At 43.4% G+C, this 18,332-nt stretch overlaps 1 pseudogene across 1 annotated transcript in view; it reads left to right on the top strand.

Moving 5' to 3' along the window:
* LOC147460633 (uncharacterized) overlaps positions 1 to 18,332 on the top strand; it is a 60,227-nt pseudogene that overhangs the window by 576 nt on the left and 41,319 nt on the right. The window lies entirely within an intron of this gene.

Raw genomic sequence — 18,332 nt, 5'->3', positions numbered from 1 at the left:
ACAGAGGTGGTGGGGCCTTGTTGTAGTCTCCGTCGATGTTGTGTAGCCCCTCTCCTTAATCGTGGCCGTCTGGATCTTCGTAGCTCCAGTGCTTGGTCGATGAGAATGCCGATAGTGGTCGATTGAGTGAGTGCAGTGGTGGTTGCTCCTCTGGCTGTCGTATATCTAGTATCTAGTGAAAAGAAATCTGTAAACTGTCTCTTGGATTCTCTCTCTCTCTCTCCCGAATAAAGTGTCTCTATATCTGTGTAACTCAAGTTGATATAGCCCAAGATATCTCTGAGCCTCATAACTCATGCTAGAGAGAGAGAAGAAGAAGAAGAAGAAGATTGTTTTAACGTCGTAGGAAACTATCCCAGGAGACCTTAAAGATCTATCAGACAAGGAGAGTTGAACTCAAGACCTGTTATTCAAGAGGGAAATGGCATAACCAATCTAATCTACCACACTTGGGTAACAGAAAGGTTATATCATTTTCCTCTTTTTATTAGAGAGAGAGGGAGAGAAAAGTCCACCGCTTTACCACGTTGAGAGAGAGAAAAACAGAAAGAGAGATTAAAAAGAGAAAGGTGTTCCCACGAGGCATTCCCTGGTCTTCTCTTTTCCTTGTACTGTTAACCATTTCGAATCAAACTAATAACGCCATTTTCTGATTTTACCCCGTCTCCTCTTTGTACCTACGAGCTAGAGGCTGCTATCTAGCACTCATTACAAAAGAGTAAATACAGATTCAACCCCCAGCCGCTCAGCCTTTTGGAAATAGCAGTCGTCATCCTAGACCAGCGACGCTTCGTACGATGCGTCGTTCGTAATAGTTAAAAAAAAAATAAATTGGACGACCAACACTTAGAGGTACTCCACTTTTGTTTTTAGCTTTCGGATAGCATCGTTGGTGGCTGCATTATCCATCGTGTTACCTTCTCCACCAAAGGAATTGCCGGTATAGGCGACCCAAGCAAGGTATGTAGACCAATAGCTTCTGTTCGTAGACATCTCCATGCTCTCATAGAAAAATCAAATCTTTCTTCATGGCAGGGTCGAAACGGAAACTCTTCTAAGTGAAACCTAGAGAAATCGTCGTTGATCACGCTGTCTGTCCTCAAATAGACCATCGTCCCTCTCGCTCTTTGTCTTCGGAAAACGTGTAATATTAGTCAATTAAATACACCATTACATAAGCACACTTTCGTTTTAGTCTGATAAGCTTTTCGAGAAGGGGTAACCAGTAGGTAGGCATATTTGCACACCATCGTCGTTCCTGATGATAGACCTGCGCAACACTTGCCCTATGTCTGTTTTCTTGTTGCCGATAGCCAGATTCTATCTTTTTTTCGATTTTTCTGAGCTGGGTATCCCCTACCCGAAAAACCTATCAGACTAAAAAAAAGTCGTGCTTCTGTAATAGTCTATTTGATTGACTAATATTTATCGGCTTTCCAAAAACACACACAGAGAGAGAGAGAGAGAGAGAGAGAGAGAGAGAGAGAGAGAGAGAGAGAGAGAGAGAGAGATGATGGTCTATTTGAGGTTGCACAGCGTGATCGGCGACGATTTCTCTAGGTTTAACTCAGAAGAGTTTCCATCTCGACCCTGCAATAGAGAAAGATTTGCTTTTTAAATGAGGACATGGAGATGTCTACAAACGGAAGCTAGCAACAAAAGCTATTGATCTTCATACCTTGCTTGGGTCTCCTATGCCGGCAATTCCTTTGGTGGAGAAGGTGACATGATGGATGATGCAAGCGACGACTCTATCTGAAAGCTGAAAACAAGAGTAGAGTACCTTTTAAGTGCTGATCGTTCAATATATGAGGCCAAAGATCACCAAACGAGAATTCTACATAAAAAGTACATGGCATGGCAGGGATGATACTACATTGAGGTGGCCCTTGAAGAAGATGGAGAGGTCATTTTGAGCACTGCTTGTGGTCATTATGTCTTTGTAGACGTGGTAGAGGTGAGTATACTAACTAGCTCTTGCTTACAAATGTGTGTTTTTTTTCATGTACCTATTTAAATTTTCAGAGAAAAGTCAAACAAATTGGAATGTTTGGAAACATTCATGTTTAGTGAGCTTTCAGTCAACCAATTTGTTTGACTTTTCTCTGAAAATTTAGATAGGCACATGAAAAAAAACACCCACATTTGTAAGCAAGAGCTAGTTAGTATACTCACCTCTACCACGTCTACAAAGACATAATGATCACAAGTAGTGCTCAAAATGACCTCTCCATCTTCCTCAAGGGCCACCTCAATGTAGTACCATCCCTGCCATGCCATGTACTTTTTATATAGAATTCTCGTTTGGTGATCTTTGGCCTCATATATTGGACGATCAGTACTTAAAAGGTACTCTACTCTTGTTTTCAGCTTTCAGATAGAGTCGTCGCTTGCATCATCCATCATGTCACCTTCTTCGCCAAAGGAATTGCCGGCATAGGCGACCCAAGCAAGGTATGAAGACCAATAGCTTTTGTTGCTAGCTTCCGTTTGTAGACATCTCGATGTCCTCATAGAAAAATCAAATCTTTCTCTATTGCAGGGTCGAGACGGACACTCTTCTGAGTTAAACCTAGAGAAATCGTCGCCGATCATGCTATGCAACCTCAAATAGACCATCATCTCTCTCTCTCTCTCTCTCTCTCTCTCTCTCTCTCTCTCTCTCTCTCTCTGTTTTTGGAAAACCGATAAATATTAGTCAATCAAATAGACCATTAAGAAGCACGACTTTTTTTTAGTCTGATAGGTTTTTCGGGTAGGGGATACCCATCTCGGGAAAATCGAAAAAAAGATAGAATTTGGCTATCGGCAGCAAGAAAACAGGCATAGGGCAAGTTTTGCGCAGGTCTATCATCAGGAACGATGATGGCGTGCAAACATGCCTACCTACTGGTTACCCTTTCTCGAAAAACTTGTCGGACGAAAAACTTGAATGAATATGGCATGTTTGGAAACATTCATGTTTAGTGGGCTTTCAGCAGGTTTGAATTGCTAGCTTGTCTCTTGTGTGTGTGTGTGTGTGTGTGAGAGAGAGAGAGAGAGAGAGAGAGAGAGAGAGAGAGAGAGAGAGAGAGTTTGTTGTTGGCGGGGGTTGGGCATCCTGCACATGACATGTTTTGCGGCTGTAATTGGTTGTTTAGTTGGTCCATCTAATGCATCCTACGTAGCAGGCCTTCAAACACTCCCCGCTTCCCCCCTTTTTTCCTTATCTTCTTGTTTTCGTGTTTATTGCCCCTTTTTTTGCTTTCACACTACTCGATTCTTCTTATTTTACTTGTAGGCTTTTCTGTGTTTGTTGTTTGATTTTAGATAACATATCAAACCTAAGAAGGGCCATGTGAGTCCTACAGTATCATGTGTGAATTATTTTCACGTTTTTTTCTTTTACACTTCTCGATTCTTCTTATTTTACTTGTAGGCTTTTTTGTGTTTGTTGTTCAATTTTAGATAACATATCAAACCTAAGAAGGGCCATGTGAGTCCTACAGCATCATGTGTGAATTATTTTCACGCTTTTTGCTTTTACACTTCTTGATTCTTCTTATAAGCTTTTCTGTGTTTGTTGTTTGATTTTAGATAATATATCAAACCTAAGAAGGGCCAGGTGAGTCCTACAATATCATGTGTGAATGCATAGGTGTAGAATTGTGCCTAAACATCCTTTGATGAAGCATGCGAGATACTTATTTGGGCCACAACCTAGAACAAAATGAGTAAGACAAGCATCATGTGACAAGAAGCTGAAGGGTCACCCCTAAAAAGGAGATCTCAGAAGGGTTGGCTCTAGAAGCCTAAGGTTGTCTGCCAGGACCCCTTGCAACCTATCTAGCCATGCATATGCAGGGGTGGCCAGCCCAGGAATCACTAGCCATACAAAGTATCCAATGAACTAAACCTTATGAACTAGTATAGTGGTGGAAAATCTTACCTCTCCTCTTAGCACCTGATGCTGAAGAAACCTGCCAGAAGTTGAAGATGTGAGGTTGGAAATGAACATCTCTGTTGCCAAGTCCACATGAGGAGAAGGAGCAATTTGGGAAACTTCAGTTGCCAAGAATATGCATGAAACTGTCACAAGCAGTGTAGAAACTACTTTATTGCATCCCTGTAAAGTGTATTAATGCCAAGAAACAAGGTTCTGAACTATGTATGGAAACAACTCTTGTAGAATGAATAGTCATGAAAGGAGCGGCGATCGGCTTGCAAATGTCCAATTTTACTGATGTAGAACTGTCTTAAGATTTTTGTTATGATAGATGTAGTAAGATGAAGCCCAGGGACCGTCAACATGTGACCTATGGATGGTTGGATACCCCTTCTAGATGATCTGAGTCACCCATCCAATGTGACAGATTAGAAGTATCTGTTATAGGTGGCCTATCAAATATTTACCTACACAGTGCTTTGGTTATAAGGAATAGCTGTTCTAGGATGGCTTGAGGGATATTCCGTCTATGATGCTCTATATCATTCTCCTTTTGACGGATCCTGGTATAGTCCCTTCCTATGGATAAACTACTTAACTACAAATAAATGTGTACACATAAAATTACAAAATAGTCCCTTCTTGTGGATCCACTACTTAACTATAAATCAATGTGCACATATAAAATTACAATAATTTAATACTATTATAGTACAGAAATAGTAAGTTTAGTAGTAGTAGCTGATGGAGAGGCAAAGTGGCAAACTTTCAGCTTTCTGTCTGCTCAGAATATACATGCTAAGGGGCTGAAAACGCTGTTGTTCATTGAAAATCAGCATGCTTGTACGCTCTCAACTGATATTGGAGCGTTGCAGACACAAAGGACGGGTAGATCTTTGTGTGCTCACCTGTGGAAGGCTGAAAACAGATAAGAAACAGCATATGTGGTGAAAGAATTCAATGAGATGCCATCGCCGCCGTGGAACTGATCTAGATGGATGCCCAAAGGTAAGATCTGCAGCAGATTTCCACCGTATGTTCCCTCTATTGCTGTAAATGCTCTCGTAGCCAATCCTATGTAATTTTGATCGAAGTGTTTCAATCGAGCAGTATCACCCTTCGGGTACCTCACTGGTTTTGTAATCTCCCCCAGAATTTTGTAACCTTGTTTCTTATCTAATACATTCCCAAACCTTTTCATGGTAAAAATAGAAAAACGCTGAGTCCAAGTCCCAATGACTCCACCCGGGTAGACTCCACCCGGGTAGAAGAAGCGTTGATTTAGCCGTTGCAAGCAATTTGTTGCAGTAGAAGAGGCTGAAACTGATCGGTGGGTCCACGAGCCGAGAATCTGACAAACTTCAATGAAATAGAGAAGAGAATCCGACACAAGACACACGGGAAGGCATAGTTCCTCCCCCATAAATATTGGCCCTCAAAGTGACCACTCCCGTAGGCTGTTTCCTTTATTGTATTAAATCTGCAAAGTTTGTACAAAGGTGGAGATATGCTCTCAGCCAAATCCCCATGCTCAGAGTCTGAACTCTTCTTTCAGATCTTCAGTTTGATAATTGACAATGCCCCTCCAGGATCTTATTTATAGGCTCTTGGGCCAAAAGTAGATACCAAAGTTAAGTTTGAAAGCTCATGGATTTTAATAAATAAAGAGTTTAACCTTTTATGCTGGAAAGTATCTCCCTGCAAAAACGTTGGCCAAGATACGTGCTTCGCGTGGGATGTTGTCACATGGTAGCTTGTCGGTACAGCCACCTGTGAAATACGACATGAATCCCGGAATTTCTGTACAGCAGTGCTACAATGTTGATGTGGAAAAGAGTGAATGCTGACATGGCATATCAGCCTTACAGGCAGATGAGATGGCAGAGTAGTCCACGTGGTAGTTGGTTGTTTATTCTCCTCCCTCCACTAATCCAATCTCTACATGCTCTAGCCTTCATACTCCCATCTCCAATGTCCATCTCCATCTCTATCTGGTCCTAGCTCTAAGGTTAGGGTTTCTTAGAAACCCTAATTTTGTGACATACTGAAACTGGCCCATGGGGCGGTAGGCTCTGGCTTTCACCCGAAATTCTTTACTTTAGACACACACAGTGAGAACGTGCAAAGGAAACCTGCGACGGGAATTAACATTTAAGCACACACACGGCTCGATGCTCCAAGCAGACGCTGACAACCTGTAGGCCCGAAAATTGGCGCCCCTTTCGGTATTTCTTTATACTTTGAGAGGGTAAATTACAAAGTAGAGTCCTGGGAATCCTTTACCTGTATCCAGCTAGATATTGCCTGTTGTGGCCAAATTTTGGTAGCAAAACGGCCCCAAAACTTGCGTGAAACCAATTCCCCTGCTGGATCTCACTTCCATTGGCATAAACCCTCTAATTCTTGCCAAAAAGCAATAAATTCAGCACGCTGTATTTATTGGTTTTTGCCTTGTTTTCAGCCCCTAACAGTCACCTAACTGTCCTTTGCCAGTGGGGCATTATGCCCAATGGTTCTGGTGTCCGCATGGCTGAAAAACAGTCAATTTACAACGCGTACACAACGCTTAAAACGCACCTGTATGGTGAGGTTATGACCCTCACCGGTGCCTGCTTTGAAGTAGCAGTTAGCTACCCCTGTTCCTGCTCAAGGAGGCTCTTACCTCAGCACAAAAGCATGATACCACATAGCTGTACATCAGTCAAATGAAGAGCCCTCTTGTGGGGCATCACATAACTGCACGTAGGGGAGAGAGAGAGCAGTGTGTAGTGTGCAGGGTATCACTCCTAGCACCACACTATACATAGAGTGGAAAGAAAGCACTCCATAGCTCTTAATCTATGACAACAAGCAAATTAGGCCTCTCCCAGCTTAAAATTTAACGCCCATTTTTCTGGATGAGCCAAGTACAGTGAATTGTGCCACTTGGTGAGATTACAAGCTTTTTCTCGTTTCGGGGTTGCCTGTAACAAACTGCTGATGTGTCAAAGCCCTCAAGAATGGAGCCAACTTACGGATGCTGGCCGAGCTTAAAACCTAAGAAGAACAAGTAACAGAAGAAGAAGTCCTACTAACTTATGGGGACCCCGTCCGATGAGGCCCAAGTGACATAAAGCATTAGAATAAAGCAGGACCCACACACACAGGAAAAGCTAGTAGATTTTCTAAAATTATGTTGGCTGATGACGTGGCAGGCTGTACGGATATTCGTAAATTACGCTGGCAGCTTTTTGGCATTGCTTTTGGACCAAAAGCTTTTGAGTTTGAAGGCTTTTTATTGTAAACTGCTTTTGGGGTCTAGTGCCTTTAAATATGAGGTTAGGGCTCATTCTCTGGCATGCTTCTTGGAGAAGGTGCAGAGTCTGGAGTTCCGACTTGTACTGTGTTCATGCAATATAAAGAAATATCAAAAGGGGTGCCGAGGTTTGGGGCCAATACTCTCTGGGGTGGAATTCCGCCACTTCGTGTCACGTCTCGTCTCGTCTCTCTCTCTCTCTCTCTCTCTCTCTCTCTCTCTCTTCAGTTGTTATTGAAGTGCTAAAAGTCTGTTCAGTCTGTTCTTTTCTATTGGCATGTGGTGCCCGTCTGTTCAGTCTTGTTCTTTTCTATTGGCATGTGGTGCCCGTCTTGTGACAGTGCCCGTCTTGTGACGGGGTCCCCATAAGTTGGTAGGACTTCTTCTTCTGTTACTTGTTCTTCTTAGGTTTAGGCCCCTCGGCCAACATCTGTAAGTTGGCTCCATTCTTCAGGGCTTTGACACGTCAGCAGTTTGATACATTGCCGCCTAAAAATCTCCTGACTGGTTGCCCAGTTGACTTCGAGGCAGGTTGTAAAGTGTTCCCTTTTAGTGCTCTGCTTTATTATGGCTGAGTCTGCCCTTGATCTCCGGAGTCAGGACAAAAACTCAGTACGCTGAACTTTGTGTTGATGTATGCTCATGTGTGTGTGCGTGTAGTGTGTGTTGTGTTGGGGAGCATATGTTAGTACCTAGTTCTACACCCACTATTGGGCACAGAGGACGTTAGTGGGGATGTCATGGTATTTAGTCAATACTATGCATGATGGAGCTGATGGTTATATTGTCTTGTGGGTAACTACCATGGGTCTATATCTTGCACTTTCCTTCAAGGATGAATCTGGGCTTATCATGGATTCATCTAGGTATATTTTTTAGTCGTATAGCAGACATGCAGACTTCACATTGTGAAGTTTTCGTCCGAGTTACGACCAATTGATATTGTGCTAATTCTTTCTATCTTTTGTGGTGCGTATGCCCTATCAACTATCTCATTTTTGTGCTAATTTTTTAAATTTAATGCTTCTTTTAGTGCTCAGCTTTATTATGGCTGAGTCTGCCCTTGATCTTCGGAGTCATACAGAAACTCAATACGCTGAACTTTGTGTTGATGTATGCTCATGTGTGTGTGCGTGTGGTGTGTGTTGTGTTGGGAAGCATATGTTAGTACCTAGTTCTACACCCACTATTGGGCACTGACGATGTTAGTGGGGATGTCATGGTATTTAGTCAATACTATGCATGATGGAGCTGATGGTTATATTGTCTTGTGGGTGACTACCATGGGTCTATACCTTGCACTTTCCTTCAAGTGTGAATCTGGGCTTATCTTGGATTCATCTAGGTATATTTTTTAGTCGTATAGCGGACATGAAGACTTCACATTGTGAAGTTTTCGTCCGAGTTACAAACAGTTGATTTTGTGCTAATTCTTTCTATCTTTTGTGGTGTGTATGCCCTATCAACTACCTCATTTTTGTGCTAATTCTTTCAATTTAATGCTTTTTTTAGTGCTAGGCTTCATTACGGCTGAGTCTGCCCTTGATCTCCGGAGTCATGACAGAAACTCAGTACGCTGAACTTTGTGTTGATGTATGCTCATGTGTGTGTGCGTGTGGTGTGTGTTGTGTTGGGGAGCATATGTTAGTACCTAGTTCTACACCCACTATTGGGCACTGACGACGTTAGTGGGGACGTCATGGTATTTAGTCAATACTATGCATGATGGAGCTGATGGTTATATTGTCTTATGGGTGACTACCATTGGTCTATACCTTGCACTTTCCTTCAAGGGTGAATCTGGGCTTATCCTGGATTCATCCAGGTATATTTTTAAGTCGTATAGCGGACATGCAGACTTCACATTGTGAAGTTTTCGTTTGAGTTACGACTAGTTGATTTTGTGCTAATTCTTTCTATCTTTTCTGGTGCTTATGCCCTATCAACTATTTCATGATTGTGCTAATTTTTTCAATTTAATGCTTCTTTTAGTGCTAGGCTTCATTATGGCTGAGTCTGCCCTTGATCTCCGGAGTCATGACAAAAACTCAGTACGCTGAACTTTGTGTTGATGTATGCTCATGTGTGTGCATGTGGTGTGTGCTGTGGTGGGGAGCATATGTTAGTACCTAGTCAATACTATGCATGATGGAGATGATGGTTATATTGTCTTGTGGGTGACTACCATGGGTCTATACCTTGCACTTTCCTTCAAGGGTGAATCTAGGCTTATCCTGGATTCATCTAGGTATATCTATCCTCATTGGGACCGCATCCAAAAGTACAATGTGGTCCAACTGTCGGATACTTTCTGTTGGTGATCCCACCTTGACTTTATGCCTTTATTGAGTTCACTTCCTAGTATCCACTAACTTGCTAAGTGCGACGGGGGGACCTACATGATCTTGCACTTAGCCGAGACATCCTCTTACTATACGAATTCCAGTGCCGACCAACTTCCCGTTTGCGGGTGAAACTACCGTTCACATTGGCCATACAATGTTTGACCATTTGCAACTTCAAAAAGAGGGTCTCAAAAATAAAACAAAAATCATTGGAAAGAAACCAACAACTAAGGTTAGCAGTTGCCACGTCCTCGTGACACAGTGAAACCGGCCTGTGGGGCGGTAGGCTTTAGCTTTCACCCGAAATTCTTTACTTTATACACACACAGAGAGAACGTGCAAAGGAAACCTGCGACGGGAGTTAACATTTAAGCACACACACGGCTCGGAAGCTAGAAAGCTCCGAGCGGTAGTCGACAACCTGTAGGCCCCAAAATTGGCGCCCCTTTCGGTAATTCTTTATACTTTGAGAGGGTAAATTACAAAGTAGAGTCGTGGGAATCATTTACCTGTATCTAGCTAGATACCACTTGTTTTGGCCAAATTTCTGTAGCACAACGGCCCCAATACTTGCACTAAACCAATTCCCCTGCTAGATCTCACTTCCACTGGCAAAAACCCTCTAATTCTTGCTCCAAAACAATAAATTCAGCACGCTGCATGAACTGGTTTTTGCCTTGTTTTCAGTCCCTAACAGTCCCCTAATTGTCCTTTGCCAGTAGGGCACTGAACCCAATGGTTTTGGCGTCCGTATGGCTGAAAAATAGTCAATTTATAGCGTATAGACAACGCTGAAAACGCACCTGCACGGTGAGGTTGTGACCCTCACCGGTGCCTGCTTTGGAGTAGCAGTTAGCCACCCCTGTTCCTGCTCAAGGAGGCTCTTGCGTCAACACAAAATCATGAAACCACACAGCTGTACATCAGCCAAATGAAGAGCTCTCTTGTGGGGCATCACATAACTGCACGTAGGGGAGAGAGAGAGCAGTGTGTAGTGTGCAGGGCATCACTCCTAGCACCACACTGTACATAGAGTGGAAAGAAAGAACTCCACAGCTCTTAACCTGTGAGACAGCAAGCAAATGAGGCCTCTCCCATCTTAAAATTCAGCCCCCATTTTTTTGAACGAGGCAAGTATACTGAATTGTGCCACTTGGCGCGATTACAAGCTTTTTCCCGTTTCGGGGTTGCCGCCTAAAAATCTCCCGACTGGTTGCCTAGTTGACTTCGCGGCAGAGTTGTAAAGTGTTCCCGTGGTCATACCGAAGGTAATGATGCGAACACATTTCACGACCCAAAATAGCAGTTCCCTAATTTTTAGGAGATGCTTCCATTGGGCTCTCACTGGTCATCTGACCATCTATCCTCATTGGGACCGCATCCAAAAGTGCAATGTGGCCTAACTGTCGGATACTTTATGTTGTGATCCTACCTTGACTTTATGTCTTTATTGAGTTAACTTCCTAGTATCCACCAACTTGCTAAGTGCGACGGGGGGACCTACATGATCTTGCACTGAGCCTAGACATCCTCTTACTATACGAATTCCAGTGCCGACCAACTTCCCGTTTGCGGGTGAAACTACCGTTCACATTGGCCATACAACATTCGGCCATTTGCAACTTCAAAAAGAGGGTTTCAAAAATAAAACAAAAATCATTGGAAAGAAACCAACAACTAAGGTTAGCAGCTGCCACGTCCTCATGACATACCCCCCTCTTGAAATCACAGCGTCCTCGATTGCATACCATAAATACACGCCACTGATGATCTTGTGTTGTTAGCACTTTTTTATCATCGCATGTATCCGCAAGAAAGGTCGTAACACATAGATACAAATGACTTAATGAGACCTCATACTTTTGTCATTTCCATCTATCACACTGAATTCATATGTACATTTGATGTGGTAGCTCTATCATTACCCCTCCTTTGCACACGTTGGGTTGGGGCATAAGTAGGTTGTAACCCAAAGGCTTCAAGGTAAAGCTGCAATACATTTGGTGACTCTGACAGTTCATGTTCTTCCATCCACTTTGCATCCATAGGCGGATAGTTCTTGAACTTCACCAAGTAGCATCTTGCAACCTGTCCTTTAACTTTTCTGTCCTTATGTGACAAAACTTGCTCAAGTTTCATGATCTCGTCAAGTTCCTCAACTTCTGGCTGATCCTCAACTAGTATATCTTCTGGCACATCACCCACGAAGGGTCTTAGAAGACTCACGTGAAACGCATTATGAATCTTCCACGCATTAGGCAATTTCAGCCTATAAGCCGCATCGTTGATCTTGTCAAGCACTTGAAAAGGCCCATAGTAATGCATACTAAGCTTAGGAAACAGCCGTTCCTTGCTCTTCATCTTCTTTAACCTTGCATTTTTTAACCTTAACGGTACCCAGTCACCAGGGGATAACAGCAATCCACGACGGTGACGATCAGCAGCCTTCTTCTGCTTTGCCTGAGTCTTCTCCAAGGCAACTTTAATTTTCTTATACATTTCATCCATGTTCTCAACATATCGATCTGCCTCAAAGATCTTGTCTTTTGTATGCAAAATGGGAGGAACTTTTTTGCCACCTTCAACAATCTCAAAAGGTGCCTTGCCAATCGACGAATGCACCGTATTATTGTACGCATACTCAAGCAGAGGCAAATATTGTTCCCACTTGCCCTTATTATCTGACACATAGTATTTCAGCAGATCTAAGACAGTAGAATTAGCCTCTTTTGAATGTCCATCAGTTTGTGGATGAAACGAAGACGAGAACTTGAGCGTAGTGCCCATGCTCTCAAACAAACCTCTCCAGAACAAACTGGTCATGCGAGGATCACGATCACTGATAATCGATTGTGGGATACCATGGTACTTAACCAAATTGTACATGAACAAGCGTGCCATCTAATAAGATTTTATCTTCTTCCTGACAGGGATAAAATGGGCTTGCTTGCTGAACCTGCAAATAATGGTCCGTATACCATCATTCCCTGTTGGTGTTCTTGGAAGATCAAAGATAAAGTCCATAGCAATGCTTTCCCATGGCTTATCCGGAATCGGCAGTGGTTGTAACAACCTTTGTGCCTTTTGCCTGTCAAACAGGACCTTTTGGCAAATTATGCATGCTCGCACAAAGGCATCCACATCTCTCCTCAAGGTAGGCCAATAGAAGAATGTTTCTACCGCATTAATTGTCGCATCAATACCACGATGCCCTGCATACGGTGGGGCATGACTCTCAAAGTCTGCCATGCATCATCATAAAACCATCTCTGAGGAGGTAGTGCTCATGATGTTGCCCCTCTTGCAACTGTTCAAAGATCCTTGCAAAATCTTCATCAGTAGCATACTGTTCCTTTATGTCATCTAGCTCATTGATGATAAGGAATTGACACAGCTGAAATTTGTGGCTTCCTTGATAACGCATCAGCCACAACATTCTTCTTGCCTTCCACATGCATAATCTGGAAGTGGAACATGGAAAGAATTTTTGCCCATCGCATATGCTTTTCGGATAACTTTGATTGTGTCAAGAATTATTGCAAGGTCTGATGGTCTGTCTGGACAACAAAATTAACACCTAAGAGGTAGTGCTTCCAGAGAAAGCGCATGAATCACAGCCAAGAGCTCTTTCTCATAGACTTGCAAAGTCCTCTCTGGCCCTTGCAAAATTCGGCTTTCATAAGCTACTACCCGTCCATCTTGCATTAGCGCTGCTCCGATGCTACTGCCACATGCGTCACACTGGACCACAAATGACTTCCTGAGATCTGGCAAAACAATTACTGGATCTGAAGTCAACTTTTCCTTTAAGAGACTAAAAGCTGAAATCTCTTTTTGGGTCCGTCTGAAAGTGACCTCTTTCTTTTGCAAGTGAAGAGGAGATGCTATCTCTGCAAAATTCCTGATAAACCTTCTATAGTAGGAACACAATTCTGACATCGTGCACAGTCTTCAAGTTTGGCCATGTCTTAATAGCTTCGACCTCTGCGGGATCCATTCTGACACCATCCTCTGAGACTATGTGGCCAAGAAAGTGGATCTCTTTCAGGAAGAATTTACTTTTCTTAGGATTGACAAGTAGCCTGTGACTGCGCAGCTCTTTGAATACAATGGTCAAGTGACACCTATGCTCCTCTTCATTCTTCGAATAGACTATCATGTCATCGAAGAACGTCCCAACAAACTGTTGATGCGAGCGGAAAATCTAGTCCATCATTCTGTTGAACGTGGCAGGAGCATTTGTTAGCCCAAATAGTATCACTAGAAACTCATAAAGACCAAATGTCGTTCTAAATGCAGTCTTGTGCACATCCTCTGGCCTTATACGAATCTGATGGTACCTACCCTTAATGTCTATCCTGCTGAAAATTCAGCACCCTCTAAACGATCGAGAATATCATCAATTGTAGGAATAGGGAACCTATTCTTGATGGTATTCTTATTCAACGCACGGTAATCAATAGACATGCGCCATAAGCCATCCTTTTTCTGCACTAGGAGCACTAGGGAGCAAAAGAGTGAAAAAACTAGTCTGAATCAGCCCCTTCTCCAATAACTCACCTGGCCCATAATCTTTCTGCTGCGCCGTGCTATCCCTGTAGAGAGGTCTATTTGGTGGGCTACACCCTGGCACCAAATCTATCCGATGGTCCTCAGGTCTCTCTGGCGGCAATTGCGACGGTAATGAATCAGCAAAACAATCACTAAACTTTTGCAAAAATGTTGACCTTTCTTTATCTAACACAGATAAATTTGACTGATCATTATCTGAGACATCACATGCAAAAATCAAGTACACAGAAAGATGATTCTTCATTACAGAAGTGATAGCAGAAGCAGATATAATAGGCACATACTCCCCTTTGAGCTTTACATCCAAAACATGAGTTTTGCCCCTATGCTGAAGGGTGATTGTCTTGTCGAAGGCATCCAACACGCCATGCACTCTGAACATCCACGGATTTCCAAGTAGCGCATCGCACCCTTCCAATGGCATGATATAGAACTCTTCTGTGTCCACATACGACTGAATATGTAGACACAGCTTTCCATTAATGGGAGTAACACACTTTGAGTGGCCAGGACATGCCAACCCTGTCTCTACTGTGTACCCCATTTCTTCAGCTTTGAGGCCCAGCTTCATAGCTAACTCTTATGAGATAAAGTTGGCTTTGGCACTTGGATCAAAGAAGATGAGTGCCGTTTGATCCCTAACTTTACCACATGTCTTGCATAACTCACTGGCATCTGTATTGGGCTTATCACCCACCATATCTGGCATCAAACCTGCCGTGGGTTTAGGCTTCTTGCCTTTCTGGTCCTCTTTATCATCAGAGTCAGCTCGTATTTTCCTTTGTGGACAATTGGTAGCAAAGTGACCAGGCTGCTCGCATATAAAGCATTTGTTTTCAGCCATTAGGACCTTCTTTTCCTCGAGCGACTTACGCACCCAATGCTTCCTTTTCTGTTTCTTTGCCTGCGCTCCAGAAGTCCCGGATGAATCCTTATCTTTGGTGTCCTTTTCTGACCCCTGTGACGCTTCAGGAGCCGTTTTCACAAAAGGCTTCTTCGCTGAATTTTTCTTTTGTTGCCCTCCTTTCTCGTTGCTCAGAAATTCTTTGTCCTCTCCTTTCAACAAGGCAAGACCAATGCTAGCAACTTCCATAAGCTGAGTGAGGGTAGCCACTCTATTCTTGGTACAGTAATCACGAAGCCCTTTAGGCAGCCCACAACAGTACTTCTCTATCTGCTCTATCAATGGCACAAATCTGTAGGAGGTCACTGAGAGTAATGTTTTACAAAACCTCCGAGTGTACTCCAGCAAGCTCTTGCATGTAGCCGAAGTAAGCTGGTGCCAATCTTTCATGACATCGGCTTCAAATTCATTTGACAGCCAAGCAGATGCAAATATTTTCTTGAAGTAAACCCAAGTGGCAGAGGCCTGTCCTTGCATTAACAATGTCGTCCACCATGTAAGCGCATTGTCCTTTAAGAAAGTGACAGCTTTTCTTACTTTAGAGGTCTTTGTAAAATTCCCTCTTGCATAAGTTGTATCAAACTGCTGGAGGAAAGTGAGAGCCTTTGCTTTATCCTCGAAGCCACTGAAAGTGCTGAACTTCACAGCTGCACCACCTTCTTTGTAAGCTTTCGGCTTCTCTAGTCGCCCCAAGTTGTCATAAGGAAGTCTGCAACATGGGCACTCTAGTAGGCATGATCAACATCTTGGCCATGAACATTTTGCGTCAGAGGTGCGATATCTGGTTGCTGTCCAGAAAAACCAGACATACCAAAATGACCCTGAGGCACCCCAAACTGGCCTTGGTTGCACTGAAAACCTTGCTGCATGCCAATACTACCATACATGGGGTTTGGCATCATGCCTTGCATACCCCAAACACTATTCCTAGCATGTACGACTAATTTTCAGGCGCATAACCAGCCATACTCTGGAACATTAATCCAACCCCGAAATACCCAGGATGTACTGTGGGTGGTGGAAAAACTGGGTGCATTGCCTGGTAACCAGTTCCCTGTCCATTCAAGACAGCATGCGAACTCTAAAAGGTGGCGGGCTGAACTGGCATAACTTGTGGAATAGGCGTTCTGGCCACTTGTTCAAGCACGGGAGAACCTGTTTTGGAGCCGCCGGCTCCGCAACATGCGAGTGTTCCCTATCCCGCTGAGTCGCATGAAGTACTTGGGCTTGAGCCTCAACAAGCTCTGTACGAGGTGTAGGTTGCCTATTTTGCTGTTGCATTGGAGCCGCTTGCAAGAACTCCATAAACCTTGGATTTTGCACTAGTTACAAAAAGACATTCACCGCGGCAATTAACTGAGTCCTGAACGCATCATCCTCAAGTTGCCCAGTCCTAAAGCCTTGTACTATTGGAGGGACATTCACATCAAGAGGAGGTACAGATTGACGTGGCCGTGAGCTTTCGCCAATCTCGAACACCATAGCAGTTTCCTCTCTGTCCTTCAAAGAGGAATAATGCCCTTCCCTTTGTCGGCCATAGTGTAATCCCGCGTTCCTGTACTCTGTGTCTATACCCAAAAATCGAGGCTCACTTCTTGAGAAAAAAGTGATTGATGTCCCGACAACGAAACCTTGAAATCGGCCGTGGGGCGGTAGGCTTTGGCTTTCACCCGGAATTCTTTACTTTAGACACACACACAGAGAACGTGCAAAGGAAATGTGCGACGGGAATTAACATTTTAAGCACACACACATCTTGGAAGCTAGAATGCTCCGAGCATACGCCGACAACCTGTAGGCCTCAAAATTGGCGCCCCTTTCGGTATTTCTTTATACTTTGAGAGGGTAAATTACAAAGTAGAGTCTTGGGAATCCTTTACCTGTATCCAGCTAGATACCACCTATTTTGGCCAAATTTTGGCAGCACACGAAACAAATTCCCTTGCTGGATCTCACTTCCACTGGCACAAACCCTCTAATTCCTGCCCAAAAACACTAAATTCAGCATGCTGTATTTACTAGTTTTTGCCCTTTTCTCAGTCCCTAATTGTCTCCTAACTGTCCTTTGTCAGTGGGATACTATACCTAATGGTTCTGGCGTCCGTATGGCTGAAAAACAGTCAATTTACAACGTATACTCAACGCTAAAAACGCACCTGTACGGTGAGGTTATGACCCTCATCGGTGCCTGTTTTTGAGTAGCAGTTAGCTACCCCTGTTGCTGCTCAAGGAGGCTCTTGCCTCAGCACAAAATCATGAAACCACACAGCTGTACATCAGTCACATGAAGAGCCCTCTTGTGGGGCATCACATAACTACACGTAGGGGAGAGAGAGAGTAGTGTGTAGTGTGCAGGGTATCATGGATGCTTGAGAGTCAGTCGCTGCTTGCATCATCGCCTATGTCATCGCCTATATCATCGCTAGAAGGCTCTAGAAGAATCTAGAAGTTCTAAAAGTATCAAGGAGATTCTAGAAGTTTGTAGAAGCATGGAGAAGATTCCGGAAGAATCTAGAAGTTTCTGGAAAGCTCTAGAAAGTTGAAGAAGGATCTAGAAGGTTCTAGAAGAACTAGAAGGACCAAGAAGTTTCTAGAAGCTTGGAGAAGATTCCGGAAGAATCTAGAAGTTTCTGGAAAGCTCTAGAAAGTTGAAAAAGGATCCAGAAGGTTCTAGAAGAACTAGAAGGATCAAGAAGGTTCTAGAAGATTCTAACCTCCTCAAGAAGAACCTAGAAAGTCCTAACCTCTTCAAGTAACCTCCTCAAGTACTAGTATAAATAGGGGTCTTGGGCCACAAGCCCCTCAGTCTTGCTAACACGAGGTTGTGAGCCTCCTATGAGGAAATCCCTCTTCTAGTTCTTATGTTCAAGTCTTGTCCTTGCAATCAAGCCTTGTCTTGTACTCAAGTCATGTAATCCAAGTCTTGTATCTAGCTCTCTTAATAAAGTATTAAGTCTTGTAATCAATATTAAGCTTATCATCAAATCCAAGTTCTTGTACATTGTGAGCGCCTCCTCTTGCTCTCTTCTAGCTCTATACGCGCTCATAACACAGGGCATCACTCCTAGCACCACAATGTACATAGAGTGAAAAGAACGCACTGCATAGCTATTAACCTGTGACATCAAGCAAACGAGGCCTCTCCCAGCTTAAAATTCAGCGCGCATTTTTCTGAATGAGGCAAGTATACTGAATTGTGCCACTTGGCGAGATTACAAGCTTTTTCCCATTTTGGGGTTGCCGCCTAAAAATCTCTCGAGTGGTTGCCCAGTTGACTTCACGGCAGAGTTG

Source organism: Adiantum capillus-veneris, chromosome 3 (assembly GCF_014529385.1).
Source record: "Adiantum capillus-veneris isolate H3 chromosome 3, ASM1452938v2, whole genome shotgun sequence".
Lineage (NCBI taxonomy): Eukaryota > Viridiplantae > Streptophyta > Polypodiopsida > Polypodiales > Pteridaceae > Adiantum > Adiantum capillus-veneris.
Note: the sequence above shows the minus strand (reverse complement) of the source record. Positions and strands in the feature narration are given on the sequence as shown.